This window comes from Octopus sinensis, linkage group LG18 (assembly GCF_006345805.1).
Source record: "Octopus sinensis linkage group LG18, ASM634580v1, whole genome shotgun sequence".
In the NCBI taxonomy this organism is placed as follows: Eukaryota; Metazoa; Mollusca; class Cephalopoda; order Octopoda; family Octopodidae; genus Octopus; species Octopus sinensis.
Window position 1 is genome coordinate 3,016,379 of NC_043014.1, and position 15,038 is coordinate 3,031,416.

General features: G+C 38.4%; 1 protein-coding gene and 1 long non-coding RNA gene across 2 annotated transcripts in view; one reads left to right on the plus strand and one right to left on the minus strand.

The window, feature by feature from the left end:
• LOC115221420 (zinc finger protein 271-like) overlaps positions 1-11,964 on the plus strand; it is a 29,792-nt gene extending 17,828 nt beyond the window's left edge. Inside the window, exon 3 of the transcript XR_005002739.1 lies at positions 11,953-11,964. The gene's annotated coding sequence lies outside the window, so the exon portion shown is untranslated. The remainder of the gene's footprint in view (positions 1-11,952) is intronic.
• Positions 2,903-3,629, minus strand: LOC118766828. Its single transcript, XR_005002740.1, has 2 exons — positions 3,289-3,629; positions 2,903-3,062 (listed from the first exon to the last, which is right to left on the minus strand). It is a non-coding gene; the product is annotated as an uncharacterized LOC118766828 (long non-coding RNA).
• Positions 11,965-15,038: the final 3,074 nt, after the last annotated feature.

Consider the following 15,038-nt stretch of genomic DNA (forward strand, 5'->3'; position numbering starts at 1 on the left):
TCACAAGGTCATGGTTTCAATTCTTAGAAATGGCTGTGTATATTGTGTTCTTAGTGAATCACTTCATAAAAGCATAGCAGCATTGAAAAGTATGTAAATAAGTCACTTTACTGGTGTGTCTTGAAGTGAATACTGCTTTAAGTAATAGCTTATAATATATTGGATTAAAAAGGCGGAGAGCTGGCAGAAACGTTAGCACGCCGGGCGAAATACTTAGCAGTATTTCGTCTGCTGTTATGTTCTGAGTTCAAATTCCGCCAAGGTCGACTTTGCTTTTCATTCTTTTGGGGTCGATAAACTAAGTACCAGTTGCATACTGAGGTTGATCTAATTGACTGCCCCCCCCCCAAAAAAAAAAAAAAATTCGGGCCTTGTACTAGGGTAGAAAAGAATAAATTGGATTAGAAAAACCCTGAAACAGAAAAGCAATGGAAAGTTACTTGCAGGGTTTGAACCATGAAATTCTTTGTAACCATGGCATGTGCGTCACCAAGTGGACCAAAGTAATGCCATTGAATTACATACTTTTAACCTCACAAATGTGTAAGTTTACATCTACAACACGAGTGTAGAAGTATCATGAAATATGTAAATAAGTCATTTAACAGGGTGTCTTGACATGTATAATAGTTTATAATATACTTGGTTAAAAACCCTTGAATAATAAAAAGGGTGAAAGCTATCTGCGGGCACTTGGACCACACCATATATGTGTAATCAGAATATGCATAGTTTGGGTCCTGCATGTAGTTTTTGCCTTTCTCCCATCGAAGGGTTTTTTACTTTTTCTGCATATTTAGAATGCAAGGGTGACCAGGTAGATAGGTGTGTGTACCCAATAACTAACACTGGAGTGTCTGGAAGCTAAGTATGTTGTCTCTGTCTTGCAGAAAAAAAAATCACAAATCAAATTTCATAAATATGAATAAGTTTGTTCACCCTGGGGCTGATATGAATTTAGACTGGGTCTTTTTTTTTAGAGGCAAATACAAATGGAATCTTTACTGATCGTGTCAAGGGGCCTTGTATGAGACATTAAAATTCAAATGTCCCCCTTCTGGCATAAAATTTTATTAGTTATCAGATTGGCAGCTGGGCAGGGTTAAGTTTTGACTGTTCGTATCCTGCTCCCACTGGCATTTGTGTTGCTTGTGTGAGGGGCCACTCCAGACTGTGTAGGGAACAACTTGCTGTAGTTTACAGCAATGGCAACACCGTGACAACAAGAATGGTTGGCAAGTGTCTTTTGTTTTTGTTGCTGTTGTTGTTGTTTAACCCTGGATCAGGTATAGTCTGGAAGCATTGCTGAAATTATGATCAATCAAGTATCACCTGTGACCATGTCATCATTGTTCCCACCATGACCACCTCCACTGCTACACACATCTTATTTTTTTTAAAGATGGTAGAGTGTAATTTGAGGGAGATTTGGTTGCTATTTCTTGCTGCTTAAAACAGTGGACTCCCGACCTAGGCTTCTCAAAAGAAAATTTGGGGTTCCATGAGCTGAATTGAAAAGGTGCCAAGGGGGCAACACCTTCCAAAGGCCTCAGGTTCTGTGAGAAAATCCATTTAAATCAAAGAGAGGAAGCCATTGATAATACTAAAGGTTTTGTTAGTTTGCAGTTACGGGTTCAAGCCCTCTTGTTGCTTGTGTATATAATATTGCTAGTTTAGAAGGTGAAGGGTTTGGCCTATACTAACTAGGTTCAGTGCATGAGGACTAAAATACCAACACTGACCTTTACAAGCGGATTCTTGCAAACTTAGCAACGTTCCTCAGCAAGAACAATGACATTTACCTATTAAAACACCCTCAACCCATTACACACATGCACGCGCACTTCGCCCCTCCCCCCTCCTTCCTTTAAGTCTCCTATATTATCTGGCAGAATCGTTAGCACGCAGGGCGAAATGCTTAGTGGTATTTCGTCTGCGGTTACGTTCTGAGTTCAAATTCTGCTGAGGTCGACTTTGCCTTTCATCCTTTTGGGGTCGATTAATTAAGTACCAGATGCGCACTGGGGTCGATGTAATCGACTTAATCCCTTTGTCTGTCCTTGTTTGTCCCCCTCTATGTTTAGCCCCTTGTGGGTAGTAAAGAAATAGGTATTTCGTCTGCCGCTACGTTCTGAGTTCAAATTCTGCTGAGGTCGACTTTGCCTTTCATCCTTCGGGGTCGATTAAATAAGTACCAGTTATGCACTGGGGTCAATGTAATCGACTTAATCCCTTTGTCTGTCTTTGTTTGTCCCCCTCTATGTTTAGCTCCTTGTGGGTAGTAAAGAAATATCATCTAATATTCATGGTTTTTCCTCAGCCACCCACAATCCTTCCTCACACACACTTTGTATATTTCTTATTTTGAGCATTGATATCCTTTGACCGTTCTTCACATTCCAGACTTCTCTTAGAAAGGTTCAAACTCACACATACACACTGTTCATCTTGTTGTTGTCACTGATGACCAAGGTCATCACATGGGAGAAAAAGACAAGCCACGATGCTCTAGACTGGGCACTGGTGGTCTGCTAGGACTTGCACAGTTTGCATTTTCCTTGTATCCCTGCAATCCGGTTCTGTTCGTATGAGGTGTCATCTCTTTCAATGCAGCTTCGCCAGACAGGGTGGTTCTTGGGCCTGTGTTTCCCCAGGTGTCAGCGTTGATCCCAAAGCTCTCCTGTGAGGTTTTGAGTGTACCCTTGAAGCACTTTTCCTGTCCACCTTGCATGCGTTTGCCTTTTGCCAGTAGGCTGTAAAACAGCCCCTTGACGAGTCATGTGTCAGGCATTCAAGCAAGGTGGCCTGCCCACCTGACTTGCCACCTCCTCACACACACACACATGTACAGTCCATTCCTCCTAGCTACACTCCCAAGGTGACAAGAAGGGTTTGTTTTTTCTTATCAGGGTTCAGTTGCTTGGACGAACAAATATTTATTAGGGGTCTGCTTATCCATAAGGATATCAATTGCTGTACTAACATGTCATAGTATTATTAAGATCTGGTGCTGAGGAGGTGTGAATTGATGATGTTCTCTGCTCTGGGTCCTTATATTAACCCTTTCGTTACCAACCCGGCTGAAACCGACTCTGGTTTTGTTGTACAAGTATTTTGTTTTCTTAAGTTCTGAATTAAAATCTTCCACCAAACCTTAGTCAGAATTTGTGTTCCTAACACTAGTTTAATGATAACTAAATTATTTTACTAAATTCTTTGTTACATTTAAAATGAATTGGAAGAAACACAGAGCATCTCAAAATAAATACAGTAACGAAAGGGTTAAACCATCAGGTCAGTAATGAGCCTAATTATTAATTATTAAATGAATGACACAGTTTTTTCCCTTCTGTTTTTTTTTTGTTTTTTTTTTTTTTTTGCAATTTCTAAAATCTATCAGATATTATGAAAAACAAAAATGAGAATTTAAAAGGAAATTTGGCAAGGGTGGGCTGGATGGTAAAAAAAAAAACAATAAAAAAATGGTGTTTAAAATATTTCAATTTAGTTCACACCACCTCAGACTCCACTTTCAAACCTCCCCTTCAACCCCCTTTCCTCACCTGTGACCGGCCTGACCTCACTTCTAACCCTCGAGTTTCTCATTTGTCAGTGTGTCTGTAAGTGCAACCAAACGTTAAAAAGATCAAATAACAGTCTGCAAAAGTGCATTGCAACTGCAGCATCCTATATAAAGTATTCTTGGAAATGAATTTTACCCCACTATCCACAATTAATGTGTGCCAAAAAAACAACCACAACAACAACAACAATAATAATAATAATAATAATCCTTTCTATTAAAGGCACGAGGCCTGAAAAGTTGTGGGAGGAGACTAGTCGGTTATATCGACCCCCAATATTTCACTGGTACTCAATTTATTGACCCCTGAAAGGATGAAAGGCAAAGTTGACCTCAGTGGTATTTGAACTCACAATGTAAACACGGAAGAAATGCAGCTAAACATTTCGCCTGGCATTGCTAACAATTCTGCCAGCTCACCACCATAATAATAATAATAATAATAATAATAATAACGTGTCTCTAAAAGAAATGGAGAAACTTTCAAAATACAAAGACCTGGAAATAGAGGTAACCAGAATGTGGAATCTAAAAACAGAAACAATTCCTATCATAGTGGGTGCATTAGGCATGATAAAAAAATATTCAGACAAATACATAACAAAAACACCAGGACTTACAAACACATATAACATACAGAAAATTGCACTACTAGGCACCGCACACATCCTACGCAGAACACTTTCCATACAATAACTATCAGAGCATCACAACAAATCACAGCACATACCCAAGGCACACAGAGCTGTGCTCGGTAGTGAAGTGAAAGCACGCTATAAAAATAAAACTACTGAATAATAATAATAATAACTTTATTATTATTTATATTGGTGCATAATTATTGCGGTTTTTTAACAATAAATTTTATTCAGTGAAAACAATGACAACATTTAACAAAAAACATCTTTAAATGATTGTTCTGGAGCATATTCACCATCTACTTCAATTTCTGCCTGGTGTTTTCTTTAAATTTTTTTGTTGAATAAAATTTATCGAGAAAAAGCCACAATAATTATGCACCAACCTAGTAATGATAATAATAATATTAATAATAATAAAGAGTTTGACAAGTTCAGAAAATATAAAGACCTGCTCATTGAAATTGAGAAAATGTGGCATCTCAAGGCGGTTACAATACCAGTGATCGTAGGAGCACTAGGAATGATCAAGAAGGGAACCGAAAATTATATGAGAATGATCCCTGGCTTACCATCCCTGCAAGAAGTGCAAAAGATTGTCTTAACTGGTACATCACACCTATTGAGAAGAGCATTGTCGATGTGAGAACTATTACTACCCATGTATTTTAATTTAACTTTAAAAAAATGAACGAACTATTGAGTTTAGTTTAATGGCCTACCAATGTATACTATGAGTTTCTTTGCCCTAGGAGTCGGAAGACACTCGGCAAGAAATGGAAGCAAATTTGAAAGAAGAAGGAAAAAAAAAATAATGATAATAATAATAATAACCATGATAATAATATTTCAAATTTTGACCCAAGGCCAGCAATTTGTGGGGAGGGGCAAAGTTGATAGCATCAGCCCCAGTACATAACTGGTACTTATTTTGTCGACCCCCCCCCCCCCCCCGAAAGGATGAAAGACTAAATCAAGTTTGGCAGAAGTGTTAGCACACCAGGCGAAATACTTAACGGTATTTTGTCTGTCTTTACGTTCTGAGTTCAAATTCCACTGAGGTCAACTTTGCCTTTTATCCTTTCGGGGTTGATAAATTAAGTACCAGTTGCATACTGGGGTCAATTGAATTGGCTGCCCCGCTCCCCAAAAATTTCAGGCCTTGTGCCTAGAGTAGAAACGAATATTTAGTCATTTTTTTTAAATCCATGTATAACACACAAGTAATATGTAAGTATGCTTTGTAGCATTTCATCCGACTTTAGGTCCTGAGTTCAAATTCTGCTGAGATCGACTTTGGTTTTCGTCCTTTCAGGGGTTGATAAAATAAAGACCAGTTCAGCAGTGGGAGGGGGGGTCAATGTAATCGGCTCATCCCCTCCTAACCCGAAAAATTACTGCTCTTGTGGCAAAATTTGAAACCATTATTATTATTATTATTACTACTACTACTACTACTATTATTATTATTATTGTTACTATTATTATTATTATTATCATTGTGAGCTGGCAGAATCATTAGCATGCTGGACAAAAAAACACTTAGCGGTATTTCATCTGTCTTTACGTTCAGAGTTCAAATTCCACCAAGGTCAGCTCTGCCTTTCATCTTTTTTCAGGATCGATGAATTAAGTACCAGGCAAGTACTGGGGGGGTCAATGTGATCAACTAGTCCCCGCCCCCTTGTACCTTCAGTAGAAAGGATCATTATTATTATATTATTATTATTATTATTGTATCCAATGTTACTCAAGCATGTAATTCCATTGAGTTTTATTATCATGTCCTTGCTCCCCCCCTCTTATAAATTTTCACAATTGTATAAAAAAGTAAAGGAAACAAAATAATGCTCTATGTATATTTTCTCTATTATCAAGCTTTTGTTGCTTTATTTTTGTTTCTTGTTTATATATGTGTATATATATATATATATATACATATATATATATATATATGTATGTATGTATATACATATACACATACATTTATATATGCATACAGATATACATATATAAATGGATATATATATATGTATGTGTGTATGTATATATATATTTATACATATATATATGTATATATGTATATATATATTTATACATATATATATGTATATATATATATATATATATATATATATTCATATATATACATACATATTTATATGCATATATATATATATGTTTACACATATTCATATACGCTCACACAACATATAAAATATGTATGCCCAGAATATGTAAATGCATCTATATATGCAGATATACACATATATGTGTGTGTGTGTATATATATATTTTATTTTTGGATTTGGTTTCCAGGGTTCTTTATGTGAGTTTGTGTGTTGAAGCGTATTTTGTTGTGTCTGGGGAGAGTCATTCTCTTTTGGAGCTTTATTATTATTTAACACACTTACCAGTGAGTGACTATTGAAGTGGTTGCAAGATGCAACGGAAATTTTGGAAAAAATAAATAAGTAAATGAGTGGAAATCAAACCAGTGAGTGTGTTAAATAATAAGGCACTACAAGAAAATGGCCCTCCCCAGACACAATAATATACATATATATATATGTGTGTGTGTGTGTAACTATATATACATATATATATATATGTATGTATATGTTATATATATATATATATATATATACATACACATGCACACACACATGCAAATGTGTGCACACATTTATATGTGTATATGATACACACCTATATATCCATACATACATGTATACATATATGCTGACGCATGCATTTTCACACACATACACACACACACACATATAATTACATTATTTGTGGCATTGTACCAGTGTAATAAATAAATAAATGAATAAATAAATAAATTAGAAAATGAATTTTTTGTTTTTAAATGTAAAAAAGAAAATGTGAAAAATTTTTTTTTAAATAAAAAGGAGAAGAAAAGAAAACCCTGAGAAACTCCCCAAATCTGCTTTTTCAAGGAAAATGGTCAAATTGCAGACTGGAACTGTTGCTGCCTCTGCTGAGAATCAGGAATAAAATATAATGGGGGGAGTGGCTGTGTGGTAAGTAGCTTGCTAACCAACCACATGGTTCCAGGTTCAGTCCCACTGCGTGGCATCTTGGGCAGGTGTCTTCTGCTATAGCCCCGGGCCGACCAATGCCTTGTGAGTGGATTTGGTAGACGGAAACTGAAAGAATCCTGTCGTATATATATATATATGTATGTGTGTGTATATGTTTGTGTGTCTGTGTTTGTCCCCCTAGCATTGCTTGACAACCGATGCTGGTGTGTTTATGTCCCCGTCACTTAGCGGTTCGGCAAAAGAGACCGATAGAATAAGTACTGGGCTTACAAAGAATAAGTCCCGGGGTCAATTTGCTCGACTAAAGGCAGTGCTCCAGCATAGCCGCAGTCAAATGACTGAAACAAGTAAAAGAGTAAACCAAATCACCAGCAACTGGTTGGCTGTTTCTTTGTCTTTTTTTTAATTTCAGTTATTAGACTGTGGCCATGCTGGGGCAGCACCTCGAGGAATTTTTTTGGTTGAATGAATCAACTTCCGGTACTTATTTTTAGTTAAGGTTGATACTTACTCCGTCGGTCTCTTTTGCTGAACTGCTAAATCACGGGGGACGGGAACACATCAACACCGGTTGTCGAGTAGTGACCAGGCACAAATACAGAAAGAAAGGCACAGAGACTTCAGACTTGAAATCTTCAAAGCCACAGTCAAACCAATTCTACTATATGGCTCAGAAACCTGGACGTTATCAAAGAAGCTTGAGAGGCGGTTGGATGGAACCTACACTCGCCTCCTTATGAGAGCTCAAAATCTCTCGTGGAAGAGTCATCCAACCAAAGTACAAATATATGGGAAACTACCACCTGTGTCATCTCTTGTGAAAGGTAGGAGAGTCCAGTTTGCTGGACATTGTTGTAGAGCTGAAAAAGAGGTAATTTCTACTCTTCTCCTCTGGAAGCCATCTACTCGCGATAGCAGAGGGCGCACACTCTCCTACCCTGATGTAATCTCCAGGGATACAGGCATCCAGCAACAGGACCTCCGTAATGCCATGATGGACCGTGAAGTCTGGCATAGCATGGTAAATTCCATTGTCTCGACCACGGTCGAACAATGATGATGTTGATGTGCATGTGCGTGCCTGTGTAAATATGTAAATATATACAGTAATCCCTCGACATATCGCGGTCTATTATTTAAGCTCACGTCAATCCCTCCGTTCTGTTGTTTTGCATTTATGATAAAATAAATATATACAATAAAAATAAATAAATGCGCCCTTTTAAAGCCTAGCCAGGCTCATGGGCCCAGTTTCCTGGTTTCAATGGTGTGTGTCCCCAGCTGAACCGCTAAGTTACAGGGACGTAAACACACCAGCATCAGTTGTCAAGCGATGTGGGGACAAACACACACATGTACATATATACGATGGGCTTCTTTCAGTTTCCGTCTACCAAATCCACTCAAAAGGCTTTGGTCGGCCCGAGGCTATAGTAGAAGACACTTGCCCAAGGTGCCACGCAGTGGGACTGAACCCGGAACCATGTGGTTGGTAAGCAAGCTACTTACCACATGTTTCAGACATCCTGTATTATGCTGTATTACTTCATTCTTTTGAAGTTGATCAAATATGTACCAGTTAAGCATTGGTGTCACTGTAATCAACCAGCTCCCTACACCAAAATGGTCAAGTTCTATGCTTTTAGTAGAAAGAAATTATTATTACTAAGGTGGTGAGCAGGCAGAAACATTAGCATGCCGGACGAAATACTTAGTGGTATTTCGTCCGCCACTATGTTCTGAGTTCAAATTCCGCTGAGGTCGACTATGTCTTTCATCCTTTCAGGGTCGATTAAATAAGTACCTATTTCTTTACTACCCTCAAGGGGCTAAACACAGAGGGGACAAACAAGGACAGACAAACGGATTAAGTCAATTACATCGACCCCAGTGCATAACTGGTACTTAATTTATCAACTCCTAAAGGATGAAAGGCAAAGTCGACCTCGGCGGAATTTGAACTCAGAACGTAGCGACAGACGAAATATGGCTACGCATTTCGCGTGGTATGCTAACGTTTCTGCCAGCTCAATTGAATAATTACCAGTTATGCACAGAGGTCAATGTAATCGACTTAATCCCGTCCCCCAAATTTGAGGCCTTGTGTTTCCAGTAGAAAGAATTATTATTATTATTATTATTATTATTATTAAGGCGGTGAGCTGGCAGAATCATTAGCACCTCAGGTGAAATGCTTAGCGGTATCCATCACAAGGTCATTCATTTACAGGTGAGTCAACTGGAACAACACAAAATGAAGAATTTTGCTCAAGAAACACAGCACGTCACCTGGTTCTGGAATTGAAATTACTATCTTCTTATCGTGAAAACAACTCCTAACCACTAGGTCATGTACCTTCAGGGGTGGGCGGGGTGGGGTAATAAAATAAAGTATTCTCCCTTCAAAAACTTTTAGGCCTAAATGAGAAATAGTTATTCAATATTTCTTTCTCCTTTTTGCATCACATTTTGGTCTGTTGCAACTGTTGGCATTTCTCATTTCCAATATCTGTCTATTTCTCATTTAATAGTTACCGACAGTTCAAAATAATAATAATAATAATAAAGAACAAAGGAAAAGATGGCTGATAGATGACAGAACCAGTGAAGCATAGGACCAAAAACTTCATGGTATTTGTTTTCGTTGGCATAACACTTTGATCTTAGCCGAAGCCGAAAGATCAATAAGTAATATTTGGTTATATATTGAATTCAAATCACTTCACTGTCAATCTATTCACGATCAATAAAAATAAATACTACGGTTAAGGTTGGATCTGTTATATACTGTAGATCAAGGATTGGCAGACTGCAGTCTGGGGGGCCATATCTGACCAACCTCACTTTATTGAATATATAATGTTATATTCAAGAATTCTTTGTTTTGTTTATCTATTTTTCGGTAAGTGAACAATAAAATTCTCTGTTGAAAAATAAGGGAGAAGTCTTGTTTTTGCAATGTCTTGATGTAAATCAATGTTTTATATTAATTCGGGGGGAAAAAAAATGTGAAGTTCTTTCATTTGGTAAAACCTGAAAGTTTCCTGAGATAGTTCTTGGTTTTATTGAATGATACAAACTTATTGTTTTAAGCGATCTGCATTAAATCTGCCATCACACCTTGATGTTAATTGAAGTTCAAAACAACGGTTTAATATTGACAGTTATTTTACTCAATTCTTTATTAAATCAGATATTAATTGAAAAAAAAGATGGAGTATTTCAACAGAAAAATGACAATAAAAAGATTAACTCTTTTGTTACCAACCCGGCTGAAACCGGCTCTGGCTCTGAGTACAAATGTCTTGGTATCATAAGTTTTGAATTAAAATCTTATACCAAACCTTAGTCACAATTTATGTTCCTAACATTAACTGAATGATAACTAAGTTATTTTACTAAATTCTTTGTTATATTTAAAATTAATTGAAAGAAACACAGAGCATCTCAACAGAAATATGGTAACAAAAGGGTTAAAATATATAATAGAGAAACAATTCTTAACCCTTTTGATACCAACCTGGCTGAAACCGCCTCTGGCTCTAGTATAAATGTTTTGTTTTCATAAGTTCTGAATTAAAATCTTCCACCAAACCTTAGTCACAATTTATGTTCCTATCACTAGCTTAATGATAACTGGGTTATTTTACTAAATTCTTTGTTATATTTAAAGTAATTGAAAGAAACACAGAGCATCTCAACAGAAATACAGTAATGAAAGGGTTAATGTGATCTAGACTGTAATTCTCCATCAAAATTTATATTCCAAACACCAGCTTAATAATGACAAATTACTAAACACTTCATTATTTTCAAAATATTTTACAAGTAATATGGTAACAAAAGGGTTAAAGTGATCTAAATTTAAACCCTCCACCAAAATTTCAATTTGCTTTATATTCCAAACCCTGGTTTAATAATGACGAAATTACTTCTCTAAATTTTTTGTTATTTCCAAAATTGATTGAAATTCTTCATTAATTTCAAAATCAATTGAAACCAGGGCAGTGTATTTCGACAGAAATATGGTAACAAAAGGGTTAAATAGCAAATAATTTCATGTTTCTAAACAAAGGCGCAGGAGTGGCTGTGTGGTAAGTAGCTTGCTTACCAACCACATGGTTCTGGGTTCAGTCCCACTGCGTGGCATCTTGGGCAAGAGTCTTCTGCTATAGCCCCGGGCCGACCAATGCCTTGTGAGTGGATTTGGTAGACAGAAACTGAAAGAAGCCTGTCGTATATATGTGTATATATATATATATATATATATATATGTATATATATATATGTGTGTGTGTGTGTATATGTTTGTGTGTCTGTGTTTGTCCTGCCACCATCACCTGACAACCGATGCTGGTGTGTTTATGTCCCCGTCACTTAGCGGTTCGGCAAAAAGAGACCGATAGAATAAGTACTGGGCTTACAAAGAATAAGTCCCGGGGTCGATTTGCTCGACTAAAGGCAGTGCTCCAGCATGGCCGCAGTCAAATGACTGAAACAAGTAAAAGAGTAAAGGAGGCAACAGTGACCAACAGCATCTCCTACACTGACATTATACAAGGTGTTCACAAATTACCTTTACAATTTGAAGAATTCTTTAAAAACTGAAAAATAAGGGAAAATCTGCAGAATTTATTAGAAAGACATATGCAAAGAACTAAAGTTTTGTTTTGTGCTCTGTTGGTTATGACCACGAGTGTTCCCAGTCGATCCAGTTCCCAGCAGAAGATTCTGCTTGTGAAATTAACATGCAAGCACTAGCGTAGCTAGGGTGTGTGCCACCCAGGGCAGCCCTTCCTTTTGCTGCCCCTAGGTTCCACAAAAAATGTCTATTGCCTACAGCTGACCCAAAAGTGTCACCCCTTTAAAAGTGCTGCTTGGGGTGGACTGCCCCCTACTCTACCCCCTAGCTACACTAGTGCATGCAAGTGGCTGAGCGCTCCACAGACATGCATGCACTAAATGTAGTTCTCTGGGAGATTCAGTGTGACACAAAGAGGGATAAGGCTGGCCCTTTGAAATACAGGTACTACTCATTTTTGCCAGCTTGGTGGACTGGAGCAACGTGAAATAAAGTGTCTTGCTCAAGAAACACAACGTGCCACTGGGACTTGAACTCACTAAGCCATGTGCCATCACATTAGCTGAATGGTTAAGAAGATGGTTTCACTGCCGTGAGCATCCAGGTTCAATCCCAAGGTGTGGAATCTGGGGCCAGTGTCTTTCATCATAGCTTTGAGTTGACTTAAGCCTTGTAAGTAATATTTGGTTAATGGAAACTGTATGGAAGCCCTTTGGGTGTATTATATCTATAGTTTAAAGGACCAGCTTTGTTACACCTATATCACACTGATTCTACTTGAGAATTAAAAATTCAGGATACGTGTCTGTGGAATACTCAACCACATACTAATTCAACAACTAGTGGCATGCAATGTTCGAACAAGTGAATATGCATCATTGAAACTGGTGGAGATCCATTTGGACCTTCACCGGTCAAATACTTAGAAGACAAGACCTTGACAGGCAAAAGAGCAAAAGGAAGGACTTAAAACCAGATTTAGCCTCAGCACCAAAGCAGAATGGCACAGGACAAAGATGGGTGGAGGGCCCTTGGTGGTTCAATTATTTGAGCCTTCTGTCTTGGGAAGAAAAGGAACTCTCTTGATATTCATTATGGTTATATGTCCTTGCATGTGCTATTTATGTTAATGTGTATGCACTGTTTACTTTAAGTATTCGTGCTAAATACATTGTAAATAGGTTACATGTCCTTATGTAGCTCTACATAAGAATTTACCCTTTAGCAAAGAGCTGCCCCGCTTTCTACTGTAGCCAAAGTCAGTTGAAGAAGATTTCAGTCTTGCAAATTACATGGCAATCTCATTAATGCTGACACCATGACAAAAATGTGCCCAGTACATATTGTAAAGTGGTTGGTGTTACGACGGACATCTGGCTGTGGAAACCATGCCAAAACAAGCATCGGGGCACAATACAGTCCTTGGGATTATTATACCTTGTCAAACCAAAGGCAGCGGGCTGGCAGACATATTGGCATGCCAGGCAAAATGCTTAGCGGTATTTTATCTGTCGTTACGTTCTGAGTTCAAATTCCGCCGAGGTCGACTTTGCTTTTCATCCTTTCGGGGTCAATAAACTAAGTACCAGTTACGCACTGGGGTCGATGTAATCGACTTAATCCCTTTGTCTGTATTGTTTGTTCCCTCTATGTTTAGCCCCCTGTGAGCAATAAAGAAATATATACCTTGCTAAACCATCCAAATCATGCTAGTATGGAACATAGACACCTGTATGGTGTGAGCTGCTATCTAGCTCCTCTACAGCTAGAAACCTGTTCTGGCCCCTTCCTTTATACTTCTAAACTTCCAGCCCCTAGCATCTGGCTGCCTTCTTTTCTATTGTAGCCCCACTCAGCCAATGGAAATCTTAATCTTGCATACTATATGGTGACCTCACTAGTTCTGGTGCCACTAAAAACACCCAATACATACTAATTTCTTTACTGCCCACAAGGGGCTAAACACAGAGAGGACAAACAAGGACAGACAAAGGGATTAAGTCAATTACATCGACCCCAGTACGTAACTGGTACTTAATTTATCGACCCTAGAAAGGATGAAAGGCAAAGTCGACCTCTGCGGAATTTGAACTCAGAATGTAACGGCAGACAACATACCACTAAGCATTTCGCCTGGCGTGCTAACGTTTCTGCCAGCTTGCCACATTAATACATACTGTAAACACCCAATACATACTGTAAAGTGGTTGGTGTCAGGAAGGGCACCCCACTGCAGAAGCCATGTCAAAATGGACACTGAAATATGATGCAGTCCTTGGAACTATGATTTTGTCAGGCCACACAACTCATGATAACATAGAAGATAGATGTTAAATGATGATGATGATGTGTATGATGATGATGGGCCTCTAGTTGTCAAAGGCAACCATGTCCTGGTTTAGGCAGATTTTCTTTTCTTGGGTAACCTTATGAGTTTCCCATCTTTATTTCCATTTCTGTTGTCTAAGGGAATGAGTTTGCTTAATGGTTCATACATCTAAACACTAGTGTCACTAAAATAGTTGATGGTTTGAAGACAACCAAAACCAGTTTAGAGACCATGAACCATACTTGTCTGACGTAAACAATTCTACTAGTTCACTGCTCAGGAATGGTATCATCATCATCATTTAACGTCCATTTTCCGTGCTAGCATGGGTTGGACGGTTCAACTGGGGTCTGGAAAGCCAGGGGCTGCACCAGGCTCCAGTCTGATCTGGCAGTGTTTCTACAGTTGGATGCCCTTCCTAACGCCAACCACTCCGCGAGTGGCACAGGTGCCAGGGGAGTCTGGCATCGGCCACGATCGGTTGGTGCTTTTAACGTCCCACCGGCACGGAAGCCAGTCGAGGCGGCGCTGGCATCGGCCACATTCGGATGGTGCTTTTTATGTGCCACCGGCACAGAAGCCAGTCGAGGCGGCGCTGGCAACAGCCACGTTCGGATGGTGCTTTTGGTATATTTTTACCAATCTCTGAAGGAATGGAAAATTGGGTTAACCTCCACACGATTTTGAATTCAGTATGTAAAGAACAGAAGCAAATAAGGCTAGGCATTCTGTCCAACACACTAACCATTCTGCCAATATGCTGCCTTAAAAAAATGAGAAAAAGGGAGGGAAAATTGGAGAATGTGATCCCTCATAGGAAATAGGTCTAGTTGTGTGG